This window comes from Coptis chinensis, chromosome 6 (genome assembly GCF_015680905.1).
Source record: "Coptis chinensis isolate HL-2020 chromosome 6, ASM1568090v1, whole genome shotgun sequence".
Lineage (NCBI taxonomy): Eukaryota > Viridiplantae > Streptophyta > Magnoliopsida > Ranunculales > Ranunculaceae > Coptis > Coptis chinensis.
Genome location: NC_141461.1, coordinates 18,753,830 through 18,781,667, shown reverse-complemented (window position 1 = coordinate 18,781,667; position 27,838 = coordinate 18,753,830). Strand labels below are relative to the sequence as shown.

At 36.5% G+C, this 27,838-nt stretch overlaps 1 long non-coding RNA gene across 2 annotated transcripts in view; it reads left to right on the top strand.

Annotated features, from left to right (window-relative positions):
• Positions 1 to 19,477: 19,477 nt before the first annotated feature.
• LOC147491926 (uncharacterized) overlaps positions 19,478 to 27,838 on the top strand; it is a 33,454-nt gene continuing 25,093 nt past the window's right edge. Inside the window, exons 1-4 of one of the 2 annotated variants that reach the window (XR_015199042.1) lie at positions 19,478 to 19,702; positions 20,188 to 20,255; positions 21,367 to 21,566; positions 21,746 to 21,831. This is a non-coding gene — a long non-coding RNA (uncharacterized LOC147491926). The remainder of the gene's footprint in view (positions 19,703 to 20,187; positions 20,256 to 21,366; positions 21,567 to 21,745; positions 21,832 to 27,838) is intronic. The other variant, XR_015199043.1, reaches the window with a different exon arrangement.

Below are 27,838 nucleotides of genomic sequence, written 5' to 3'. Positions count from 1 at the left end.
TATCTGATATATATCAATTTTTGGGTACATCGAAATATTTACCGAATTCGATATTTTGGGCCTTGATTTGAACCATCTTTTTGGTCATCAGAGCTGAATGTCTATATTATACTCGTTATCAAAAACCTGATTTGACCACAAAACTGCCCAAATTGTAAGCTTGCTACAGGCATCTGAGGTGTGTTTGACTATGTTGTTATGTTTTTACTCCCTGCCAAACAATGTGTGTGTGCCCTTGTAACTTTTGTTACAAAAGTATTATTAAACCTTATATAGTGCAAAATTATTGAAGAACGAATATTCACTATCAATTCTAATGTACTTTGAGTTAATACCTCGTAAATCATAATCAGAAGGTTGTCAAACTTATAAGCCTTATAAAAAAAAAACAAATAAACTATACTATCAACAAAGATTGACTGAATTTGGTTGCTTTTAAAACGTAATAGATTTTAAATTAGTAGCAAGCTAACGCAAAATACACATTTGCAACTTGATAGTTGGTATATAGTCTATTTGTAGCCATGGTCGGCCCTGTGTTTCAAAGGGCCCAATGCAAAGTCTAAAAATTTGGGTTTTTGTCTAGGTTTGTAACATTATAGTGAGTTTTTAAGAGCTTCACGGGCCCTTTATATATATATATATATATATATATATATATATATATATATATATATATATATATATATATATATATATATATATATATATATATATATATATATATATATTTGGGGCCTTATGCAAAGCCTTAGACAACATAGGCCTAGGGCCGACCGTGCTTGTAGCGAAAATAAAAGACACATAGGAGGAGGAATAACACCAGCTTCCCACATCATTTTCTTTGTTTTGTTTTGCAAAAACAACACCAAACTGCATAAACCAATTATGATGCAGAATTACAAGAAGTAAGTATGTTATATAACTACTGTCAGTACCCTCCACTCTCAAACACTCGTGGCAAACCACGTGTCCAGACTATAAGCATGTCATGCATACGACCTAATGTCAGGTTGTCTAAACGACCTAGGAAACTTAACCGCTGCAAGCTAGTCAACAGCATCATTAATGAGAGATCATTACTTCGTAACAGAAGGAGTAAAAGCAATCATCAAGACAGCGCAAAATGGGATCTACGCCTATAAAAGGAGGCATCTTCTCCATCTTCTCGATCATCTATCTCCATCTCCTATCTATTAAACATGGTATCAGGAGCTGACTCTATTTAGAGAATACTAGGAAAGAGATCCACAATTTCAAGGCTCCAGTTTTAGTATTAGTTGCTGTCTTAGTATTGTTTTGCTTCCGCAATCTCTCGGTATTGATAAAGAGGAGTACGTCAGGTTTTGAAAGGGGGAAGGCGTGGTATCGCCGTCTCGTTGTATATCTCAATTATATTTCTACGAACAAGCGTGCCCGCGCTCAGTTAAAGAGTCTTTGAAGCGCGCACGCGCTCAGAGTACTGTATCTCACAGTTTTTTCCTTTCCATCAAGTGAGTTTTTCTTCTCTTTACAATGACTGATGTTGTTCCAAAATCCGATGAATTCGGTAATACGTATGTTATCTCTGTTGGTATGACCTTTGTCAAATTGGAGGGTGTTGCCAATTATCTTCAATAGGCAGAGGCAATTACTGTTTATCTTACTGGAAAAGGTAAGGAAAATTATCTGACAGATTCCCCAGATGATAAAAGAAAGACAACCTGGATGAAAGAGGACGCCTTGGTTAAGAATTTTATGTGGAATACTATGGAGAAGGATGTTTGTAATACTGTGTGGTTTTTCAAAACATCTAAGAAGATTTGGGAGTATCTACAAGAATCATACTCTCAATCTCAGAATACTTCTCGCATCTTTCAGTTGTATGAGAACATCTTTGAACTCACTCAAGGCAATATGTCTATCTATGAGTATTATAATTCTCTTAGTAGCAAGTGGGAAGAATTGAATATTTATCACCGACTTACTATAGACATAAATTAGTTGAAGAAACAAAGAGAGGAATTTCGAGTCTCAAAATTCCTATCTGGGCTACATCCCGAGTTTGCTAATGTGAAAGCCCAAGTTCAAGCTGAATCTAAGCTCCCTACTCTGTCTGAAGCCTATTTTCGTCTTTCTCATATTACTACACCTCCTCCAAGGCACAATGACAGTGCGGGTTTATTGATCCCTCCAAGCAGCAATAACAACCCCTCCTCTGGTCATGGTAATGGAGGTAGAAAGGGTAGAGCCGGTCATAGACGTGGAGGTGGTCGTAATTAAGGGAGCCGTGGTCGTGGTATTGGCGGGTTTGATCCTTGTGAGCATTGTGGGCGCACAAATCATAGTTCTGATTTTTGTTTGGATATAACAGGACGCCCACCTTTGCACAAAGCCAATAATGCCACAGTAGTTGATCAGAAAGTGACCGATTTTCAACAAGTTCAAGAAGACCTTGCAGCCCTGATGAAGCGGATACAAGCTATTCCAGTCAGTTCATCGAGTTCATCCAACCAACCCACTGCAACCCTAGCCGATTCAGGTAAAATATGTCTTCATACAAGTGGTAACAACTCTTGGGTCATTGACTCAGGAGCTTCTGATCATATGACAGGTAACCCCCAGTTGTTTTATAATATTTAGTATACTCACACACCATCATATGTCACATTAGCAAATGGGGCTAATGCTAGTATTCTTGGTCAGGATACTATTAAGTTAACTCGTAATATATCACTTGTCTCTGTCTTACTTATTCAAAATTTCCCCTTTAATCTATTGTCTATTCATCATCTCATCCAATCTCTTCACTGTAATGTCATGTTTTCTTCCACTCATGTTGTGTTTCAGGATCTACAGACAAAGACACTAGTTGGTGGGGGGTATGAGCACGGGGGCATCTATTACTTTCAAGATGGTTATGGGCACTCTCACCACAAGCAGGCTCTCACATTCTCAGTCTCTCCTGTTTAGTGGCATAGACGTCTTGGTCATCTTCCTCTGGTTAGTTTGCGAAGTTTAGTTCCCAGTATTTCTTTTAGTATTCAGTCTTTAAGTTGTGAGATTTGTGAGTTAGCTAAACATTGTCGTGCTACTTACAAAAATAGGTTAAATAAGTGTTCTAGTGCTCCTTTTCAGTTAGTTCATTCAGATGTCTGGGGTCCTTATAAAACCACTGGCCTTTTTGGAGCCAAGTATTTTATTATATTTATAGATGATTTATCTCGTGTTTGTTGGGTATATATTATGGAGAATCATTCTCAAGTATTCTCTGTTTTCCAAAAATTCTATGCTGAGATTACTAATCGGTATTCTGCACACATGCATGTTTTTCGAACTGATAATGCCAAAGATTATACCTATGTAATATTCAAGTATTTTTTAGATGACCATGGCATTACACATCAAACCTCCTATGTGGATACACTTCAACAAAATGGGGTTGCTGAGAGAAAGAACAGACCCATTTTATTGGGCAGAGGCAATCCTTACTGCCACATACTTGATTAATTGTATGCCCTCTTCAGTGTTAGGCGGAAAAACACCACACTCTATTTTTTTTCCTGGTCAACCTTCTTTCCATCTCCCCCCTTGTATTTTTGGTTGTGTCTGCTTTGTTCATAATCTTCAACCCCTGAGTCGTGATAAGTTGGACTCTTGTGCTATTAAGTGTGTTTTCCTTGGGTATTCACGTACACAGAAATTGTACAAGTGTTATAGTCCTCATCTGCGCAAATCATTTGTCTGTGCTGATGTTATTTTTTTTGAAGATGTCTCATTTTACTTTTCAGAAGGGAAGGTGTCCTCTGAACCATTTGAGGATTGTGTTCTGCCATCTGGTCGATGTTGTTGATCTTCCTACGACTATTGGTGTTAATGAGGGAGCTAATAATCAGGTTACCGCTAATGATGTCGGAGCTCAAGCAGACGGAGCGCGTGCGCGCCCTACAGATGGCTTTACAGAAGCACGAGTGCCCTTTGCCTATAGTTGATGTTCGCAATCTAGTAGATGGAGTGCGTGCGCGCCCCACAAATGGCCTTACAGAAGCGCGCACACGCCTCTTACCTACAGCTGCTATTCGAGAGTTTGAGGTCGAAAGTCCAACTGCTCCGCTGCCCTCACCTCTTCCCACTGTGTCTGTGGATCCTATTGCCATTCCGTCTGACCTCGATGTTCCTATTGCCCTACGGAAACTTGAACGTCCACCTGTCAGTATGCGTCTTCCTAGTAAGTATGCCCAGTATTCTATTTCTCTGTATGTTTCCACTGATCATTATTTACCACCATTTGTCAAGCCTTTTGCTACGTCCTTGTTGTCTGTCTCTGTCCCTTCTGACTACAAGGACGCTCTGTCCCATTTTGGCTGGAAGCAAGCAATGGACAAGGAGTTGAGTGCCTTGTATTATAATGACACTTTGGTCCTTACATATATTCCTTCTAGGAAGAAAGCGGTTGCTTGTAAGTGGGTTTTCACTATTAAGCATAATCCGGATGGTACTATTTCTCGATTAAAGGCTCGCGTGGTTGCAAAAGGTTTTACCCAGACTTATGGTATTGATTACTCTGAGACGTTTTCTCCTGTTGCAAAGTTAGCCTCTGTGCGTATTGTTATTTCTCTTGTTGTTCATCATCACTGGCCTCTGTTTCAGTTAGATGTGAAGAATGCCTTTTTATATGGAGATCTCTTGGAGGAAATCTATATGGTACAACCTCCTAGTTTTGTTGCTCAAGGGGGGGAAAGTATGTCGATTAAAGAAGTCTCTTTATGGGCTCAAGCAGTCTCCTAGAGCTTGGTTTGTGAAGTTTAGCTAGGTTTTGATGGCTAATGGAATGACTAGGTGTGAATATGTGATAAATACTCAAAAAGTGCTATTTAACCCTCGATTATGCCTCTTGTTTAGCCATCTTAGTGGACTAATAGTGTTTGTAAGTTATGTTTTATGATTCTACATGTCAAAAAGAGAGTTTTGTGGAATATTAGAGAAAAAAGGGTGAAACAGAGCAATTCGGAGCATTAAGGATCACATGGGAAGCCCTTGGACAATCATGGAGAAGGCCAAGGAATTGGAGCTATTAAATATGCGACTTGGACCTATTTTAAAGCCTATTTGGAAGCCCAAGGCCAAAGAATTCGTTGCTTGGACCAAAGCCTGCAAAAGAGGATAGAAAGATAGAGCAGAAGAGACAAAATAGGCTTACGGCGTCACGGGGCGATGGATCGAAAGCGTCGACGCATTGATTGCGTTTGAGACGCATAAATAGTGCGTCCAGACGCATGGATCGACACTGTAGCCAATTTCTTCTCAGTTTTGGAGACGAAGTTGGACTCTGAAAGAAGTCTATTTGTATTAGAAAACAAATGACGGTTTGGAATGCTTCTAGAGCTCATTGTAACCTCTATAAATAGAGGACCTAAGTGCGTCATGTATTTGGCCAATTCACTTATATTCTTGTCTCCAGAACTTGAGGCAGAGAGAGATTAATAATAAAAGATCGGTTTTAACTAGCCGAGTCTTAATAAATTAGTCTTTATAGTCTTATGTTCTTTGACTCTTCTCTTCTCGTTCTTCGTGTTCTTCCTTCTTTATGGAAGGCTAATCTTCTCTTTCAAGGGAGGAGATGAAGCTGGTGCTTAGGGTTCATTGATTCTTTTGGTTCATGATATTCTCCAATCAGGTTAGTTCTTTATGTTTTTAGTTATTAGTTCCATTGCCCAGACCAGGGGATGGAAGTATAGATTAAAGTTTTTATTTATTACAATCGAATATCATGCTAGTTTAGGGTTTTATTTATTGCAATTGAATATTTGCTAGTGACATGCTTTTATTTATTGCAATTGAATATAATGCTAGAATAGGGTTTTATTTATTGTAATTGAATATTATACTATTATTCTCTATTTTTCTTCTAGTTGTGTATTGTTTTAGAGTAAGGGAAGTATTCCTTGTGTTTGTCTTAGATGGTGATTCATTGAATAGCTACCCAAGCTCACATAAAAAGAAATAAGACACTAGTAACATGAACATAGAAACAACCTTAAGTATAGTTATTTGTTATCAATGTTTCATCCAAGAGGACATCGTCATTCGCTCGATTGCCTAATTGTAGTTTACTTGTGAGAACAACCATGAAACTAAAGGTCATTGAATTAAAAGTATTGGTGGATTCTAATATCTTGAATTCCCTTTCTTATAAATTCTTAATAGTTTAGTTTAGTTTAGTTTAGTTTAATTTAGCATTAGAATCTACAATATCTATAATAATAGTTTTTAATCCCTCAAACCCCCCTTTCCAGTCCTGTCCTTCATATAAACATACACTTAAAAGTGGAACGATACCCTACTCATCTTTTACGTATTGAGGGATAATTAGGTTTTAATATGCTTCTATTTTGTTCAACGACCATCATCTATCAATATCCCACATCTCATATACACACAAAAAGAGGCGAGGTCAAATGGCGCTGCTGCCGGGGATATAATTAATTGTAGCCCTAGGAGCGTAGGTCAAATGGCGTCGCTACCGGTTTAAGTTGTTTATGTTTAACTTTTTCTTTCAAGATTATAATTTTGGATCTTGAGATAATTTTAGCCACATCATCCATCCTTTTGAGAAAGAGAGAAGCTTGAAGGACATCTCGAAGACAAGATCGACCATCCAAGTTAGTCGAATCTTCATTCTGTTTATTTCATTCTTAGTATAGTTGCATCATAGTTTATTTTTATTGCTTTCTTAGTATAGTTGCATCTAGTTTTATTGCTTTCTAGTATAATTGCATTTAAGACCTTTTCAACAATTGAAGTTGTAAGCCAACACAGTGAAACATCAAACTCTAGTGTTTCTTGTCTGAATCTTGACAAACAGACTATCGTCTGTGGGCCGTGGTACTTAAGCAATCTAAGTGATTCACCATAACCCTAGAAGAGACAGCTTTAGGCAACGGGCGAGATACTAGCTGCAAAGCCTAACCCAATTGAAGGAAAATAGTTTTGCATTTTAGTATAATTTAGAATAGTTGCATATTAGTTTAATTGCATTCAAGCATAGTAGGATAGTTTTTCGCATAGCATTTTCTAGTGTATGCCCTGTCGTCCATATCATCGTCTGGTAAGAACACAACAGTGGACAAGGTTCAACAACTGACTCACAAGAATACTAGACGAGATTGAAACAATGGCCACACGCAATGATGGAGGTGTTGTAGACACCAATAATCCTAAAGCTATCCCACCCATGCAAGCACAACAGAGGAAGAAGCTGAGCGATTTCTATTCGTCAATCATTGGAGACCCACCCAGCAATATTGTTTTTCCAGAGACAGAATCTAACCAGTTTGAACTTAGAGCATCAGTAATCTCTATGCTTTCGAAGTTCAATGGTTCGAATAATGTTGACATTATGTCCATGAACAAATTTCTATCGATCCTCGAACTTTCAAGAACCGAATATCGAGGGATGAGAGTATCAAGTTAATTCTATTCCCACTCTCACTCGAAGGTAAAACATCTGAATGGTTAACTGCACAACCGATCAATTCCATTGATTCCTGGGAGAAGTTAAGAACAAAGTTTATGAACAAGTTCTACCCACCCCAGAAGATCGATGTCATCTGACAAGCTATCGGTAATTTCAAAGGAAATGTGGATCAAGAATATCATCAAAGCCGGAGAAATTCAATAATCTGCTAGTCTCATGTCCACATCATGGATATGACAAAGCACACCTGTTTCGGCTCATTTTTTCTATCGAGGACTCTCAATGATGAACAAGCAGATGATACAGTCAATGCACAAAGGCAAGTTTACATCAATGGATGGAGAGGAAGCTTACAACTTTCTCGAAAATTTAGCTGAAGAAACACAATAATGGACTACTAGCAACGAGGATGTCGCTAGCATGGAGGGGGAGCCAAAGTAATTTGGTTACCAAGCACATGAACAATCAGATCAAGAACTAAAGTCTACATTGGCCAGCCTGGCCACCAGCATTGAAACTCTAAGTAAGAAATTCAACCAGTTCTCTATGAATCCCTCCAAGATCAACAAGTCTCAAGCTAAATCTCTCTCAGTCATGCAAGCTAGCCAATACTGCAAAGTCTGTTCGGACACTTCTCATGCAACTCTAGAATGTCCTGGTTACTATCAACATGCATCAATTGGAGAGTACAATGTGAACTCATTTCAGAGGCCCAACCAAGGTGGTAATAACTTTCAAGGTAATTATTGGAGACAGAATGCTGGACCCCCAAGTTCTCAAGATCAAAGTTATATTCCACAGACAAGTCAAGTTTCACAGTTGGTTCCTCAACAACAATTTTACTCTCAACAGAATTCCAATACAAGTGAAGAGTTAGTGCTAGATCCTAGGAGAAATTATGCCACACCTGCCAACCTGGAGAATGCAATTACTTTGCTATCACAGAAAAATCAGAAGTTTGAAAGTGTTCTAGAGCTTCTTGCCTGATCTCCTTTCAATCTCCAGCAATCTCAGGCAAGTCAATGTTCTAGGATGGAGTCTCTAGAGGCTAAGGTCGACCAACTCACTACTGTTTTGTCTGTAAAGACACAAGCCACTAAACCTAGCTTATTGGAACTAATATCGAAGAGTGAAGATGTATGCCACATTGGGACAAGTGCTAGTACTGATCACCTCCATGATCACGTCAGCTCAGTTACTACTATCAGATCAGGATTGAAAATAGACAACAAGGTTGACTTACCTTCTCATGATGACATTGCTACAGAGCAATCGGTCAAGATTTCAAATGAAGTTCAAAAGAAAGTGGGGGAAATCCTTTCCACTCCCATTTGTCAAGATGACCAAGACAAGATATGCAAGAATGCCGAAGAGGAAGAAGAGCAGACACATGCTGATGTGTTTGTACCAAATGCACCTTTTCCTATGTTTTTTGCTCAAAGCAAAAAGGACAAGCAATTTTTAGAGATGAAGGAGGCATTTGAGAAAGATAACATCAATATCCCCTTTCTCAAAGCAATTAAGCAGTTGCCATCATATGCCAAATTCTTGAAGGATGTATGCAACATAAAGAGAAGACTCATATTTCAAAGCGAGCGTTTCTAGCTGGACAAACAACATCTGTTATCCATCAGCAAGCTCGAGTCAAGCTGAAAGATCCAGGAAGTCCTACAATATCATGCAAGATAGGAGAAAAATTCACGGGTAATGCTCTTTTAGACTTTGGTGCTAGTGTTAATCTCTTGCCATATCATGTGTACCAAGCATTGGGCCTGGAGAACCTAAAGCCTACAAAAGTCAAATTGAAGTTAGCTGACCGTTCTACCAAGATTCCCAGAGGCATAGTTGAGGATGTTCTTGTTCAAGTAGCCGATTTCTACTATCTAGTGGATTTCATTGTGATAGACACCCAGGAAGCCTTTGAAAAAATACCAATTATTCTAGGGCGACCTTTCCTTGCTACCGCAAAAGCTTTGATAAATTGTCACAATGGTGAAATGAAGATCAACTTTGGTAAGATGTCCATGGACATAAATATCTTTCACCTATTACATAAGGATTGTGATGACACTGAAGGTGGAGAGGTGTACTTTCTTGATTGCATGATATAAGAATCCTTCCCATTCGAAGATACAATTGAGAGTGCTCAATCTACAGAAAACTGTGATGAACCTGAGAACCCCACCACAGAGCCGTTGCTAGCCATGTTCTTGCAATCTCTGCAGAAAATTCAAGATTTAAGTGATCAGAATGGAAAATTGGCAGAGAGAGTATCATACCTTGAGAAGATGAACTCTACATTTCAGAATGAACAACAGACTTACGCCCCGAAAAAAAATGGTTGCTAGAGAATCAGCTTAAAGAAGTTTTGGAAAAACAACAGAATCTAGAAACTGAAATGAGTCTTCTGAAGCAGAAAGTGGACAATATTGATAAGAAGCATTGCACTGTTGAAGCCTCTTCTACACCATCATTGTCTAAACGAGAGAAGTATGTGAACCAGTCTACCGCCCACCTTGAGCGCAGTCAGCCAGACATCCATTATCATCACTGTGGTGGTAAAGGGCATATCAGATACTATTGTCCTGTTAAAAAGAAAGATTTTTGTCAATCTTCTACACAGAGGAACCACAAGGCACACAAGATTTTTGAACTATTTCAGGTCACACAATCATCGGACCTGAAATAGTTCAAGATAGAGAAGCAACTTCACCAGCAATCTTTCCGGCATATCAAGGAGTATTTTTGACAACCCACAAGGTGAAACCTCCTCGTTCTCCAAACATTCGTCAGATTTGGGTAAGAAAATCTGATCTCCACACTCCAAATTGATAATGCATGATATATAGTCTTAGGGATCTGACTTAAAAAGACCTAAAAAGAAAAAATCTTGGTAAAAGGAAATGTTCTTATTTTTGGAATTAATTTTGATATTCAGCATCAATGGTAACATCTTCTCTTTTTCTCATTCATTTCATTTACTTAATTTCTATACATTGAGGACAATGCATATGTCAAGCTGGGGGAGGGTGTACTTGAGAAGTACTTGAGAAATGAATTTCGAAAATTAGTTTTCAAAAACAAAAATATTTTTGTTTCTATATCAGCAGCATGAGAAAAATGAATTTTAATGATGAGTCTGGGATATATATTCTATACTGCTTAGTGTTGAGTTTGATAGATAGTTGATATTGTTGATTTCATTATCGCTTAGACTATTTATTGTGCTCAGACATAGTTCTTGTTGATAAAATTCTTTATCAAGGCACCACCACCATAATACTTGGTTAGTTTTGTGTACTTTTGCTAGAAGAGAGATTTAAACCCCTAGTAAACTGGAAGTAGAATTTTTAGACTTAGCTCATGAGACTTGAGCTTTATACCCATTCTTTGGAGAGTTCTTACGAAAAATCCGAGTCTTAGTGACTCAACATCTTTTTGTTCTTTATGTCGTTGTAATATAGTCTCATTATTCGTTGATTTGGTTAATCACGAAATGACATCAACTGGGGAGAAAGCCATTAGGTCTTGTAGTCTATTCAAAAGCAGTATCATCATCTTGATAAGTCAAGTAGTGAACCCATTTAGCCTTTATCCCACCTAGTAGGACCATCATGTTAAACCCTTTTGAGCCTTATAATAAGCCATTTTCTTTTATAAAACCCTTTACCCTTTACCCAACTCCAGACAAGGAGTATAGCCAAAAACCTTTATCAGCCATACCCATATGTTTCTAAGAATACGAGGGGCACAAAGCGGAAGAAATAGCACAAAAGGAAGATTACAAGGAAATACCAGAGAGATACAATGAAGACCATCATTATGTTCTAAGTGAAAGAAGCTAGTGGAAAACAAGCATATCCAGTACTAATCAAGGATATACCACTGAGTTTAAAAAAAAAAAAAAAAAAAAAGTTGAACAGAATGGATGGAAAAGCTAAGACAAAGGAAGAACTTTCTCTGCAACATAGAATTTGAAGAAATCTTCCAAAGAATGAAGGAAAACCCTTAGTGTTTTCAGAAACAACCTTAGAATCCTTTTTACCTTTCCTTCATAAACCAATACCCAAGCCAAGTTACAACCCATGACTTATCACTACATTATGGTACAAAGTTTAAAATAGGTGAGAGGATGCTAAAGTGAAGGACCCGACACTTCATATGTGATTGACATTCTTTCCATGAGACTGCTTTTATTCAGAAGTTTGTTTTTCAAGGTAGTATGTGGGGTGTTCGTATGCATTATTCTTTTCCCCACAACATGAGGTAAAATAGTAGACCATCTTCTGAGAGATTTTTTTCTGAGAGTATGACCGGTGAGGATTGAAAGTCAAGATTATCTACCTATGGTAAACTAAGGATTCCATTTCTTGGATAGGAGAGTATAGGAGATTGACTAAGTACACACATAAGCCTTGATTAAGAATTTTGTCAATTTTTACTATCTTCCATCATAATTTATGAGTCTTTGCAGCAATGTAGTTAGTAATGGAGACTATCTGTTGGAGTAAGCACTAAGTGGGTAAGGAATTTCTCTCTCAAAAAAATACTATCATTCTTGAACATGCTATTGATTGATTTTGTGGGTATTTCACCTGAAAACCCTCATGAAACTATAACTCGTCCTTTTTGGGGAACTTAAAGGTTTAAAGCCTTGTTGCATATGGTAAATGCAATCGCGATGCCTGCAAAAATGAGTTAGGATTTTATTTTTGTTATTAGGATGTGATTTTAATCACTTATCTATTTTTTTTATCTTATTTGTTAAGAGACTAGCAAAAGGCTAGTTGGGAGTTGTTATAAGTGCTCAAAAAGTGCTATTTAACCCTCGATTATGCCTCTTGTTTAGCCATCTTAGTGGACTAATAGTGTTTGTAAGTTATGTTTTATGATTCTACAAGTCAAAGAGAGAGTTTTGTGGAATATTAGAGAAAAAGGGGTGAAACAGAGCAATTCGGAGCATTAAGGATCACATGGGAAGCCCGTGGACAATCATGGAGAAGGCCAAGGAATTAGAGCTATTAAAGATGCGACTTGGACCTATTTTAAAGCCTATTTGGAAGCCTAAGGCTAAAGGATTCGTTGCTTGGACCAAAGCCCGCAAAAGAGGATAAAAGGATAGAGTAGAAGAGACAAAATAGGCTTACGCGTTTGGGGACGATGGATCGAAAGGCCCAGACGCGTGTTAATCGCTCGTCGAGGCAGACGATAAATAGTGCGTCGAGGCATGGATCGATCATTATCAGTAGCCCGGTTTCTTCTCAGTTTTGGAGACGAAGTTGGACTCTGAAAGAAGTCTATTTGTATTAGGAAACAAATGACAGTTTGGAATGCTTCTAAAGCTCATTGTAACCTCTATAAATAGAGGACCTAAGTGCCTCATGTATTTGGCCAATTCAATTATATTCTTGTCTCCATAACTTGAGGCAGAGAGAGATTAATAATAAAAGATCGGTTTTAACTAGCTGAGTCTTAATAAATTAGTCTTTCTAGTCTTATGTTCTTCGACTCTTCTTTTTTTCGTTCTTCGTGTTCTTTCTTCTTTATGGAAGGTTAATCTTCTCCTTCAAGGGAGGAGATGAAGTTGGTGCTTAGGGTTCGTTGATTATTTTGGTTCATGATATTCTCCAATCAGGTTAGTTCTTTATGTTTTTAGTTATTAGTTCCATTGCCCAGACCAGGGGATGGAAGTATAGATTAAGGTTTTTATTTATTACAATCGAATATCATGTTAGTTTAGGGTTTTATTTATTGCAATTGAATATTTGCTAGTGACATGTTTTTATTTATTGCAATTGAATATAATGCTAGAATAGGGTTTTATTTATTGTAATTGAATATTATACTATTATTCTCTACTTTTCTTCTGGTTGTGTATTGTTTTAGAGTAAGGGAAGTATTTCTTGTGTTTGCCTTAGATGATGATTCATTGAATAGCTACCCAAGCTCACATAAAAGGAAAGAAGACACTAGTAACATGAACATAGGAACAACCTTAAATAGAGTTATTTGTTAACGATGTTTCGTTCAAGAGGGCATCGACACTCGCTCGATTGCCTAATTGTAGTCTACTTGTGAGAACAACCATGAAGCAAAAGATCATTGAATCAAAAGTATTGGTGGATTCTAATCTCTTGAATTCCCTTTCTTATAAATTCTTAATAGTTTAGTTTAGTTTAGTTTAGTTTAATTTAGCATTAGAATTTACAATATCTATAATAATAGTTTTTAATCCCTCAAACCCCTTTTCTAGTCCTATCCTTCATATAAACATACACTTAAAAGTGGAACAATACCCTACTCATCCTTTACTTATTGAGGGATAATTAGGTTTTGATATGCTTCTATTTTGTTCAACGACCATCATCTATCCATATCCCACATCTCATCTACACACAAAAAGAGGTGAGGTCAATATGATCATTTCATATTTTACTGAAAGACCCAACAAGAGATTATTGTCTTAGTTGTGTATGTTGATGATATCATTGTCACAGGGTCTGACAAACAGGGTATTGATCAACTTAAAGTCAATCTCTCAAGACAGTTCCAGACTAAAGATCTAGGAGAACTGAAGTATTTCTTAGGCATTGAAGTTACAAGGTTCCCTGGTGAAATTCATCTCTCACAGAGAAAGTATGTATTAGACCTGCTTAGTGAGACAGGTAATTTAGGAGCTCGCCTAGTAGAGACTCCTATGGATTCGAATGAAAAACTCAAGTCAGATGTTGGAGAGTTGTATGCCGACATTGAGGGATATCGTAGGCTGGTGGGAAAGCTGATCTATGCTACTATCACTCGCCCAGATATATCGTTTGCAGTCAGTGTAGTTTCTCAGTATATGCATGCACCACAGATTCCTCACTACCAGGCAGTTATTCGTATTGCGTGGTATTTGAAAGGTTCTTCTGGTCGTGGATTGGTATATCGTTCTAATGAAAATTTTGATGTTGTTGGATATTCAGATGCTGATTATGCAGGATCAGTTTCAGATAGATGATCAACCACTGGGTATTGTACCTTCCTTTGTGGAAATTTGATGACATGGAAAAGTAAAAAGCAAACAGTTGTGTCAAAGTCTAGTGCAGAGACTGAGTATAAAGCTATGCTTAATGGATTGGTGAGTTAATGTGGATTCGTAATCTGCTACATGAGTTAGGTTTCGAGGTACAGCTACCGATCCCTCTTTATTGTGACAATCAGACAGCCATTTATATTACTTCTAATCCAGTATTTCATGAGCGAACTAAGCACATAGAGGTAGATTGTCATTATGTCAGATATAAAGTTGAAACAAATGAGATAAGTACTCCTTATGTGGCATATCGAGATCAGTTAGGTGATATATTCACCAAACCAGTGATTCATCCACTTTTGAATTATATTGGTAACAAGCTGGGCATGAGCGATATCTATGCTCCAGCTTGGAGGGGGGTGTTGAAGTATGTAGAGTCTCACACATTCTATAAATGTGAGACCGTATATTATTTTAGTAGTTGCTATTTCGGTGAAGTCTATCATCCAGTATAAATATATGAATTGTAGGTTAGAGTAAACATACTCTAAACCCTACCTTCTTCTTGTGCCTCCATCATTCATTCTTCTTCTTCTCTACTCCATCTCTTTAACCTAACCAGCTAACCACTATATGTATCTCATAGTATAATTCAACACTATCCAATCAACCAATCAAAAGCTTGAACTACGTCCAACTTAATTCGAGTTCACTAAAGAACTCGATACGTAGGCAGCTCGACATAACCGAGTTCAGTCGAACAAATTCTACCTCTACAACTATTGTGGTAAAATCAGATGTGATGATCAGAGGCGATGAGTGCAAAGAAAAGCCTTCTAATTTAGTAGGCATGTAAGTAAAAATGGTCCTTCTAAGTTTTGGGAAATGATGTTTCACAACAAAGTCGTAGAAAAAGGCACACTTCCCTTGCATATACGCATCTACTGTACAAGTATCTTAAAAGAAGCATGACCAAAATTTATAAACAAAGAAACTGAACAAATTAAAGAGGTAGACAGGTAGTGCTACATTACAGTTTCAAAGTGGCAAACGATTGACTAGCGTTTTGTGCTGTCATCGTATTTGATATGTATCCCAGTCGAATGTTGGCTGAGCAAACAACGCGTAATCAGTGGGGATCATATCTACAAAAAATTAGCCTAATCTAAAACTTATAAATACCCTAACGATTTTGAGTTTGTTTACGTGTTAACATAAGATATGTCCCTAGATCCCTCTCACACACACACACACACACATATATACTAGATTTTTGTACCCGTTCAACGAATGGGGACCATTTTTATATAATTTTTTTTAAGTTTTTTTTTTATTATATATAAAAAATCTTACTTTCAAACTATATTGAAACTCATACAATAAATTAATTTACCAAAATTTTCAGTGCCCAATAATTTGTTAGACTAAAAGTTTTTTTTTTGTATTTTTTTTTAATATAGTTTTTTGATAGCTTATTATTATTATTATTATTTTGTATCAATGGGCCTTATGATGTCCAAATTTTGGGCTATATCGACTAAAAGACTGTTTTTTTGTTTGTAGAACTATTGTGTATGATGTGCATTCAAAGAACGGGTGTAGTTTTTATATGTTTTTTCTTTTAAATTTGTTTAATGTATTATAATAAAATTGATTAACTGCCATTTAAATTTTTAGCCATTGCTTGGTTAATTAAATTGCAATACAAAGGGATCTTGTATGTATTCCGATTCTTTTTTGCCGACTGGGGCTAAAAAATATATACAAACTCAGAATTGAATTGAATTAAATTAAGAGAGCAAGTTATTTATTAAACCAAAAATTTAGTGAAATATGCAATGGGCCTCATTGTTTATTATTGAAAAGCCCGAGCTTTTGTATGTTTGGGCCCCATTGTTTATTATTAAAAAGCCCATATATTATCCTTGAATAGCACGCGTTTGATGATGTTGACACTTGTTGAATTGAGTAAAAATATTTATCTCTGTCTTCCCATTTTCTTATAATTGACTTGAGTCACCAAACAAAATTGACTCGAGTATCCCTGTCAAGCCCCAGTCACCGTCAAATTGGTTGTGATATCTCATTTTGGTTTTCAGAAGAATTCAATTGCAGGTATCCCTTGCTTTATATTTTGTTATTGACATGGTTTATTTGTGCTTTAATTTGTTAATGTTTTATGTTTTTGGAGAATAAATATTGCTTAAGCATTGATTGAATTATTTGTTGTGTTTTTGCTTTTACATTATAAAATAAAACAATCGTGATGTGAGATATATTTTTGTTTGTCCTGTAGAAGTTTTGTTTAAGAGAAATGAAGAGAGAAATGTTGTACGTAGCAGGAATAACAAAATAAACACTATTATATGACCCTGATTTTTGGAGTCCTAATTTTTTTTAAGCGGTAACACATGCAAGAAGAGATTGATGAGATGAGTTAATGAATTAGATCATTCTTTACGGCACTTGCAGAACCGTGTGAGTACTAATTGTCTCTCTTAACTGTATCACAGGAAATGAAGACACTATCTTCACTTTGCATGGTCTCAGGCAGTATTATAAGTTCCTCATTCCAGCATACGTCCAGAGTATCTTTGTAAACTTGCACACGTTTTTTGTGGGTAAGTCCTTTACTGCATGAATGATAAGCATAAGTAACTTTAGGATAAATTAAACTTTAATTTGTTGTAAACTTATAAATGTCTATCTCATTTGAGTGTACAATCCAATACCTTACTCAAATTGCCTGAAAAACCGCTTTATACACGATGTTATGTGTATGTTCTTTTGGCTCATCGTCTTCCATTTTAATTTGAAATTTTAATCCATGTCTAGATGTTGTTCTTGAAACTGCCTCATATAGTTGTTCATGTGTGAAAATTGGTCGTGGTAAATAAATACCAACATGGTTGAAAGTTCACATGGTGGGTGGTCAAAAAGTAGGTTTAAAGCAAGCGTATTAGTATAGTACGACTTAGGATGATGCAATGTCTAATAATTTAATTCAACAGTGAAGAAGTGAATTTTCAGTTACTATGGATAAAATAAAAAGTTCTTTTGAAATCTTCATCATTATTTTTGGAGAGTTAGAGAAGTATACAACATTCAGGTCTAAAATAATAATTCACAAAAGAGTACACGAAATTCCAGCATTCTCTTTATCTAAAAAAAAAGTTGGTGAGAGCCTTACATACAATATTTGGTAGATGAAGTTAAAGAAGTTGTGTCTTACTCATGATGATCGTCAGTTTAAGTCATAGAAAAAAATACTTATAGTGACACTACCATGCCCTGGAAGGCATTAATTCGAAGTATATTAATGAATTAAACACTATTGCAGAAATGATAATGATATATTAAAAAATGAAAAAATTAAAAAAAGTAATATTATAACATTTTATAAGTTACCTAACACGCTGTTTTAAACGTAGGATAAGAGCCCCATTTACTGTTCTGATTTCTTCGAAACTTCTAGCACCTTTGACAATGTTAAGCAACATCAGTGAAATCTCTCCTGATGTAGGCTGAGTATAGTAAACATGGCCAATCTTTCTTTTACTACCGCCCTTTCTTGGAGTCCACTCTCTATTTTTGTTGAAACTCTATTGTATGTATTGGAGTCCACCATTTCTAAAACTCTATTGGGTGTATTTTTTATTTTTTTTCATATGTTTATGATTATGTTGGTTTGAATAATCTTCATGGACCAAAGCTTACCTTAAACTCATATTCAATTTTATTATAAGCAAGAGAGTATATATATATCTTACTTGCTTAAGCGTAGACAGGGGGAGACTACATGTATATATTAATATATTATGATGATTTTCTAAATTTGTAAAATAGTAACTGTTTCAACCCCCACCTACGTGGCAAACGTCCATTAGTAGGGGGCTCTATTTTATTCATTTAATCGACAGGGCTAAAGCCCAATTTGCAATACCATGGATGTATAGGCCTATTAATTCATGTGTCTAAGGCTGAACCTTAGCCACATGGTTTGCCACTAATGTACATTGATTTATGTCCAGATTCATTTCTTATCAAAGAGATAATTATCAGTTGAGAGTTATAGTCTATCACAATTACTCAAGCTACAAAATTACTTGAGTTACAAGGACTCTCTACTCTACCTCTATAAATACCAAACTATTTTTCATAAGGAACTACGTGGAAACTTGATCCCTAGAGAATAGATCTTGGGTACGTAGGCAACCATTATTTGGTTCAGTTTCATCTCCCCCAACATCAAATTCCTTTGTTTCTTAGTGTGTTCTTTACCATTGCTCTCGTTGTGTTGAAGCAGTTTACTGCCGAAACAATAACTTCTATGTATATGTTCTATTATGTCAATATACTCATCTTTAGATCATTAGGAACAGATGGGAAAACCCCGTTGCTCCATTTTGTGGTTCAAGAAATTATTCAATTCGAGAACATTAGAGAATCAGAGATCACCATTAATTTTTTTTCAAAGAACTAAAACTAAGACCTCACAACACAAAAGAATGGTATATAGAAGATTGGGACTTGATCTTGTTTTAGATCTGAGTGCAGAGCTCTGCAATGTAAATAAGACAACAACTATAGACTTGGATGTCATTGCAAGCTCGATTTAAAATTTATCAGATGGAATGTTTAAGCTACAACGTATAAGTTAAGAATCTACGTCATCATAAGAATCACTTGATATTTGTTTTGCAGTGAAATGATTCATGTTCCACTAGGTAATCAATTCTCATGGTCCATTTGCAATATAAGAAGGCTTCTATTAGTAGATAATTGCAATATAAGAAGGTGTTTTTTTAGTAGATAATATAGTATATGTGGTGATTGTGGTCCTTGCTAAGCTCAACTAAGTATTAGTAAATATATGGATGTATGGAACATCTTGTACTTGAACTCTGAGTGAACAAAGAGAAAAACAAATGAAAAGACATTCATGCTTATGGTTGTGTGCAAAACTTGATTTTGAAATTTTATATTGGGGGTTGTCAGGGTTTGTGTCCAGAGAACACAATTGTCATTTTGTTAAATCCATGAGTTCTTTCTTAAAATATGCAGAGTATATTATAAAGGAGTTCTAGAAAGATGAAGACCGGGTTCTATCACATGTCAGAGAAATTACAGAGTATTTCATGGACATGTCAGGGAAGATGAAGCAAACCCACTAAGAATTTTCGTGATTGTGAGATACTTTTGTGTATGTGTTAGATCAACTGTGTAAAGAGGTAAGAATCTTAAAGAAAATGTATACTCCAAACTTTGTAACCCCTTTCCAATAGCTAAGATATAGTGAAGATCTGAGTACAAACACTAATAACAAGACCATGATCAATGAGGATTCTAAAATTTTAGGACTTAATGAAGAACTTTGTCTTTTCAGGAGTGTTTAGCTTCATATTCTGGAAACTACTTGTCAAGAAATGTTGTAGGGATGTGTTTTAAAATTATTTTTGAAATTGAATATATACGTTTTGGAGTATGGTTATACATATAAAACATGGTCTTATATGTAGTATTTTACAAATGAAAAATGATTCGGTGAACAGACAAATGATTTCTTTTCTGACTCACCAACACAATCATATAATTTATTATTATTATTGTTTTGTTTTTAAAAAAGAAGAAGAAGAAGTCTCATCTGCCCAATTATTTACATTGTTCTATTATGTTCATATAGTCATTAATTTGTTTCTTTACAACTTAACTGCAGGTTGCAAATGTAAAGGTACTTTCGGAATTCAGTGGCCTCCGAAGCTTCTTCAATTGTATTCTTGTTAGGTAAATTACATTCCAACGCTAAAGCCTCTATTTGACTATTGTTTATAAATTATCAATTGTGTCATTGAGAGACCTTATTATAAGATCTATTTGTAGTTTGACACACATATGTAACCCTCTAAAACTGCATTAACTATTCACTGTCACATAATCAATATGGTTGTTTCGTTTTGATTAGTTTAAACTTTATATATGGGCATGATGTAAACCTAATTTTTTTAATCAATATTGTGTATATTGCTCTAAACAATAAAAGTACCCTTTATTTTTTGGATATAATTAAATAGAGAAAAGAAAATGCATATAAAGTCTGACCCACCCAAACCTTCCCAAAATGTTTGCGCAAAACTGATTGAACAATTCCACGGAGTAATATATCCAGAGATGACTATTTCAATAAAATTCTTAAGAAACATTGTTGGCGGTTAATTATATTAGTATTTTCTTATGTGTAGAAGAAACTAAAACTGATGTGTAGATACCATGCCTAGATGCTGAGAAAGATCTTAACATAGTTACCACATCTAATAACAAAAGATTTTGTAATACGACAATACTGAAGCTAGAATTGTCGACGTTGAAGCTGAAATTTAAACAAATGTTCTATATTTTGAATTGGTTGTTTAATAAATTGATTGTGACGTGTGTGTGGTTGGTGGTGGAGGTTGGAGGGGCACCTTCTATGCCCTTAGGGTGTTGTTGGGAGTCCTGTGAACTTTTGAGCACAGTGGCTGTTGACGTCCATATTGTGATGTTTATACGTGCAAGACACACATGGAGAGAATATACTTATATTTTTGTGTTTACACACTAGATATTTTGAGAGGAACTTGGTCTATATATTGTGTCTTGTAAGATGTCTTAATGGGTGTTGGATATAGTTGTCTTGATCTAATATGGAAGTGCTCTAGAAATTGTATGCTTTTAATTGTTTGGCTTGCACGCTATGCAACTAATTGCACCTTTCACACCTATATGCCCCTTAATTTTTTACGCTGTACACACATCATTTTGCATTGATATCTGCCACTTTATGCATTTACACTAACTTGACTCTTTGTTTGTGTTTTTACTAATTTTGTTGCTGAAGATGTTGTATTTGAAACTGCAGTGACATTAGGTCTGCAAGAATAAGCTGCTTGTTTTTTTTTTGTTATATCAGTTAGGAATCAACCGAAGCAGATTATCGAGGTATGTCAAAATTCATGGAGGCAATATGTTCTTCTAAAGGAAGCCTGCTAGGTGTAGCAATAATCATCTATAATTTATTTGGGATATTTGAGAAGTAGAGAGCTCTTATTGGTTTTATTGGTATGTGAATTGTACTATTTATGTAATTTGTCTGTGATAATGTGAAGCAGTTAAATGTTACTTTAATGAGCTTAGATGCCTACGTTGATTGTTATTTAGCACTCAATGATTTACCCATTTCATTTCTAATTATTATTTTTTTGTACGCATTTGATATTTGAGTGCATATCATTTGGTAGGATCAATCTCTGAAAGTTTTTGCAAATGGGTTTAGTCTTGGTTCAATTGCTTTTCATTAGGTTTTGCTACCTGCTTTGGAGTTTGTGTAAGTTTATGATTTTGAATAATTTTTTTAGGATTTGAATGTTGTACTATTGTTGCATTTAGCAATGGGAAGTTAAGATAGTGTACTTCACCTATTTAGCAAGGGTAATTTCCCAAATAGTAACCCATAATGTTAATTTGTTCCCAAATAGTAACCCACTTCCAATTTTGACTTTTCAACGCGACTTTTGACATTTTTGCCCTTCAAATAAAAACTAAACAATATTTCTCTCTCCTCCTACAATCTCTCTCCTCTTACACTTTTCTCTCTCTTTGTCCCAATGATGTTGACGTATTTTAGTTTTGTTTTTAACAAAACAGTACTTTCTCTCCTCTTACACTCAATCATTGATTTTTGAGTTTTTTTTTTTAAAAAAAAAATTCTTAAGTAATTAAAATGACTAAAAATATAATAGATACAAATAATTAATAAATAATAAAACAATAAATTTAACATAATCCATCTTCATTCAAATAACAAAATTCATATTCTTTGCAAAATAATAAAAGATACCTCATAATAAAATTAACAAAAGATATATTCCATTAAAATGATAAAATTCATATTCTTTTCAAATTTATTACATCAATCCAACAAAACCGAAATTCTAAATCATGAAGTAGTTTCATCAGTAGATGGGATAATTACTAGTCAATGTATAACAGTAAAATTGCTGATATACAATGCACTTGAGTTTGTCAGTCCCTCCCTTATAAGATGAAAATAGACAAATAAATTTGGTGGGAAAACTGTTAGGCGGGAATAATTGAGCGGGAAAACTGTTAGCGAGAAAACAATTAACAGTAGTAAAGTTGCTGATATACAATGCATTTGAGTTTGTCAGTCTCTCACTTTTAAAGTGACAAAAGACATAATGAATTGGGCGGGAAAATGGTTGGGTGGGAAAATAGTTAGGCGGGAAAACAACAAGATATCTCATTTTCTTCTTATATTTCTTATTACTCAGCTCATTTCTACATAATTTCTTTTATTTTATTTTTCAACTTTTTTTCTTAATCCTTTTTAAAAAAAAAGTTAAGCTAGGATTAGGCAGACCCCCACCTGTATTGATTCAACTGTTACGTACATAAGTGTGTCCACTTACATCATCATTTACAATACATTGTAATCTATGATCTAATGGAGGGACAAAATGTACAACAAAACTAGATGCGTTATGAAGAGAAGCTAGATAATCCGCAGCTCGGTTCACTTCTCTATAGGCATGAGAGAAGGATATAAAAGTGAACCTATCTCTTTCCGTATCTATAGCTTTAAGCATGTCAAGACAAAACCAAGGAGGTTTCTTTACCTTGTTGATTGCGTTCACGGCTCTCAATGAGTCAGACTCAACCTCCACTTCCTTGTAACCTTCATCAAGACATCTTTGCAAGCATATGTCGATAGCTTTGATTTCTTGAAACAGCACAGACGCCATGCCTCTACTGCCACTGAATCCAGCTAACACTTGTCCCTCTTTGTCTCGTATTACCCCTCCTTGTCCAGCTCCATTACTACTCAAGGCTCCATCGGTATTGGCTTTCACTCGATTGCCACTTGGAGTTCTCCAAACACATTCGATTTGCCTTTGCGTCTTGTATCTGGGTTCAAGATTAAGTCTCTGAAAAAGGTTTCTAGCTCTATCTGAATCAATGATTTTAGGTCTGAGGACATGCAAATAGTTCCTTATATCTCTTACCATTTTCTCATATATCCTCCTTGCTGACTTGGCAATATGCTGAAATCTGCGATCGTTCTGTTCCCTCCAGATATAGGCAACAACAACACAGAAAAATACCTTGTATACCTTTCCCACATCAGCCTCTTTGCATATACGCAAAATCGACGACCACTCTCTATTTGATGTTCTGTTATCTGTGATAAAACCAAGTATCTGCTTGACTCTAGAGATGACTTCCTTGGAGTACGAGCATTCAAAAAACAGGTGCCCTGAGAATTCCCGGCTGTTATTACATAAGCAACAAGCTGAAGATTGTAGGATTCTCCTTTGCATAAGTCTGTCCTGGGTCGGGAGACTTTGCGAGAACAACTACCATGTAGTGAAGGAGTGTCTAGGTAACACCCACTTCCCCAGACGAGCTTATGCCATTTTTTCTTATCCTTCACTGGTGAAAGAGCCTGATATGCACTGTGTGAGGTAAACTCGAATGAGGCGTCCACACTAGCTGATCTTGTGCGAGATGGGTATTGATATCCACTGCTCTAATAACCTCCTTGAAGGTTTGTGATTGCATCAGGTTGACTGCATCATTCCATTCCCCATTGGAAATGATTACACTCACCTTTGCGTTCAAAGGAAAATCCCATTCTGCCTTTGCTTCAACGTCTTCAATCAGATCGAGGTGATCTTGAGCACCAAATGTCGTGCCAAAATAGCGTTTCTTCCCCTTTTGCAATGGAGTATTTGACGAATTTCTTGGCTGTGGTTCTATTGTTCAAAATACTTCGCCACGTTCCAGAACAGTCTCTTGGTACTTTCATAGTCCAAAAGTAGTTGGATTTGATGTGTTGCTTCCAAATCCAATCTACCCAGATGGTATCTTCTTTCGTGACTAATTTGAAAATCAGCCCACAATGTGCACCCACATTCCATCTATGGACATTCATAACTCCCACCCTTCTTCCTTTGGTTGGCAAAGCGTACCCTCTTCTGCTGGTGCAGCCCTCTCCTATTATTTGTACCAGTCCATAGGAATTTTGCACAAATACTTTCCACTTGCTCGAGCACTGTCTTAGGAAGAATGAAGGTTCTTGCCCAATATGTGTGGAAGGACAACAGAATGGACTTTATTAACTGTAATCTACCCGCATGCGATAATACCCTTGTTTTCTAGTGGGTAATCTTCTGAGTGATCTTCTCTACCAAAGGTTGACATTCCTTGATTCCCAGTCGAGCAGAGATAAGAGGAAGTCCTAGGTATTTCACCGGAGGTTTAATCAAGTCAACCTCTAAAATGGTAGCCAAAGCACTTGCTTCTTTATCATTTAGTCCTCCCACTAGGATTGATGTCTTGTGCTTGTTGATCTGTAGCCCAGTTGCACTTCCGAAGATATCCAGACATTCTTTCATGGCTTGTATGGATGAAGTCTCTCCCTTGCAGAACATAAGAACGTCATCAACAAAAGCAAGATGAGAGAGCTTCACCTTCTTACATTTGGACTGATACTGAATAGATCTATTGTTGAGCTTTTCCTGAATCACACAACTGAGAATCTCCATTACAAGTACAAAGAGATATGGAGATAGGGGGTCTCCTTGTCTGACTACTCTGCCACCATTAAAATATCCTTCCGGCGCACCATTTATCATGACAGAATAAAAAGGAGATGAAATGCACATGTCAATCCACTGATACATGTTTTCAGGAAATCCGAAGGTCCTGATCATTGCCTTGATAGACTCCCAACTGACCATATCATATGCCTTCCGGATGTCCAACTTAATGGTACATCTAGGTGTGCCGTGCTTCCTGTCATATCCTCGAAGAAGCTCATGAGACAGAAGAATATTGTCCTGAAATCTGCCAGGGATAAAAGCAGATTGATTAGTCTGCACCAAATCATCAATAACTATCTTAATCCTATTTGCAATAACCTTAGAAATATATTTATATATGGTATTACACAAGGCTGTAGGTCTAAAGTCTTCAACTTTTGTGGGATTGTTGACTTTAGGGATAAGACATAAGAAAGTAGCATTAACTCCTCTAGGGAATTTGCTGTATTTGAATGCATTAAGAATAGCAAGAGAGAAATCATGACCAACTACTTCCCAGCATTTCTTAAAGAAAATAGGGGTGAACCCGTCTGGCCCTGGGGCTGTATTTTCTTTCATCTCAAAGAGAGCATTTTTAACTTCATCTACTGTCACGTCCGCTTCCAGAATAGCCTTCATATGGTCAGAGATTGTATTTCGGACTTGCAGCTGATTGAAGAAATTCTCTTCGCTTATCTCCTCGGCTTCAGTTCCCAGAAGAGCAGTGTAATACTTAATGATGGTCTTGGTCACCTCTGCTTGTCCTGTAATAGCAGTCCCTTGAGAATTCTGGAGAGCCCATATCCCTGTTCTGGCCTTCTTTTCTTCTAAGGATTTAAAAAAGAAAGCTATACATTTATCTCCTTCTAACATCCATTCACTGTCTTGCTTGCATTTGATCTTAGAGATTTCAATACCTGCCAGTTCACTATACCTCTGTAGAGCTTCATGTTCCTTCTGTCCCAAGTAAGGGTCCAATGGCTTTGATTGGATCTGCCTTTGGATGTCATATAGATTCTCTCTGGCCTGCTGAACTCTTCCATGGATGTTTGAAAAATTATGCCTTGCCCATGGCTTCAACCTTTTCTTCAGAAGATTTAGTTTTTGCATTAGCACATACATAGGATTGGAGAAAATATTACTCGTCCACACTTCTTGAAGGATGGTGTGAAACTGCGGCTGTTCAAGCCAAAATTCTTGAACCTAAAAGGGGCCGCCTTCCTCTCAAAATCATTCCAAAAGAGTAAAATCGGCGAGTGGTCAGAAACACCATGGGGTAGAAATTCTGCCATGGAATTTGCAAAATCATCTTCCCAGAGACTATTAACCATACAACGGTCAATTTTGGTCATGATTCTGCCTTTTCTCTCCACCTTGTTGTTCCATGTGTAAAAAAACCCATTGAATCTCAGATCGGATAATTCAGTTTTGTGCAGACATTCCACAAAATCCTCTACTTCTCTTAGGTGCATTGGACTACTGATAAGCACCCAAAACTGTAATATTAAACCCCGAGAGACATAACATTTTGGTCGATTATGTGTTTAATAATCATGTAATAATTATATTTTCGTACTTTTGCAGGTTTCCGCAATTAAAATGAATATAGTGATAAAACATGCATCGAAGTACAGGAATACGGGAATATTTGGAGTCTCCCACTCGACCCCCGTGAAGCCGAAGTTTCCAAAAGAACAGAACTAGTGCGGAACGGGCCCACATATAAAGAAGCAGGAAACTTTCGAAGCTCAAATCGGATAAATCTAGGTGCCGACGTTGGCTAGTGAAGCTGCCAAGTACAGGAATACGGGAATATTTGGAATTCCCACTCAATCCCCGTGAAGCCCAACAAAGCCTGACTAGAGCCGAAGTTTCCAAAGAAACGAAACCGGTCGAGCGGGCCCATATATAAAGCGAGGAAACTTCCGAAGCTCAAATCGGATAAATCTTGGTGCCGACGTTGGCTAGTGAAGCTGCCATAGCGACCCGGGCGACGAACTCTGCGCAAGGACAAAAAGTCGTAAAAACGCCAAAATCGGAGCCACCACTGGACACACTAAGTGGACCCACTCTGCGGGCCCAGAAGGCATGATGAGTCAGCATAGGCAGGTGGCAAAGGATGGTTTCAAATTGATACCACCTGGCAAGAAAGAAGACACGTACCAATTCAAACCAGGTGCTTTGAATTGAAATGAGCTAACAAACAAAACATAAAATCAGTAAAAAGACAAAAATTTAATACGGTTAAAACAAAACTTTGATTCTCAAAGTTTTGAACTTTTCAATTAGCTAAAAACCAAACCTGATTCGATATTAAGATTTCACGTGAAGGGTCCCCAGCCTATATATATGTGAGGGGGGTCTTCATATATCCTCCTTCAACATATTAATGTTTTAGCTACGATTAATTTTTTTTCTTCTTCTTCAGTACTTACATTCCGCCATTTCCATTTCAGCAGCTTAATACTGTAAGTTATTTTACCCTTAATAACAGTCATTTCTTTTTTAGTTTAATTTTTGTCCTGCATTTATTTACTTAATGTATACAACAAGTTTTATTATTCCTTCTATGATGATGAGCTAATCCCCCCCCTCAGGGGGAGGGTTATGCTGCTCGTGTAAAAATCCGGATTGACTCGTTAATATTCTAGAATCACTACTCAGGAATTAGGCATATAATTAACATCCGGTCCCAAAATGACTGAGACTGTACAAAGTTGGATTGCTTTG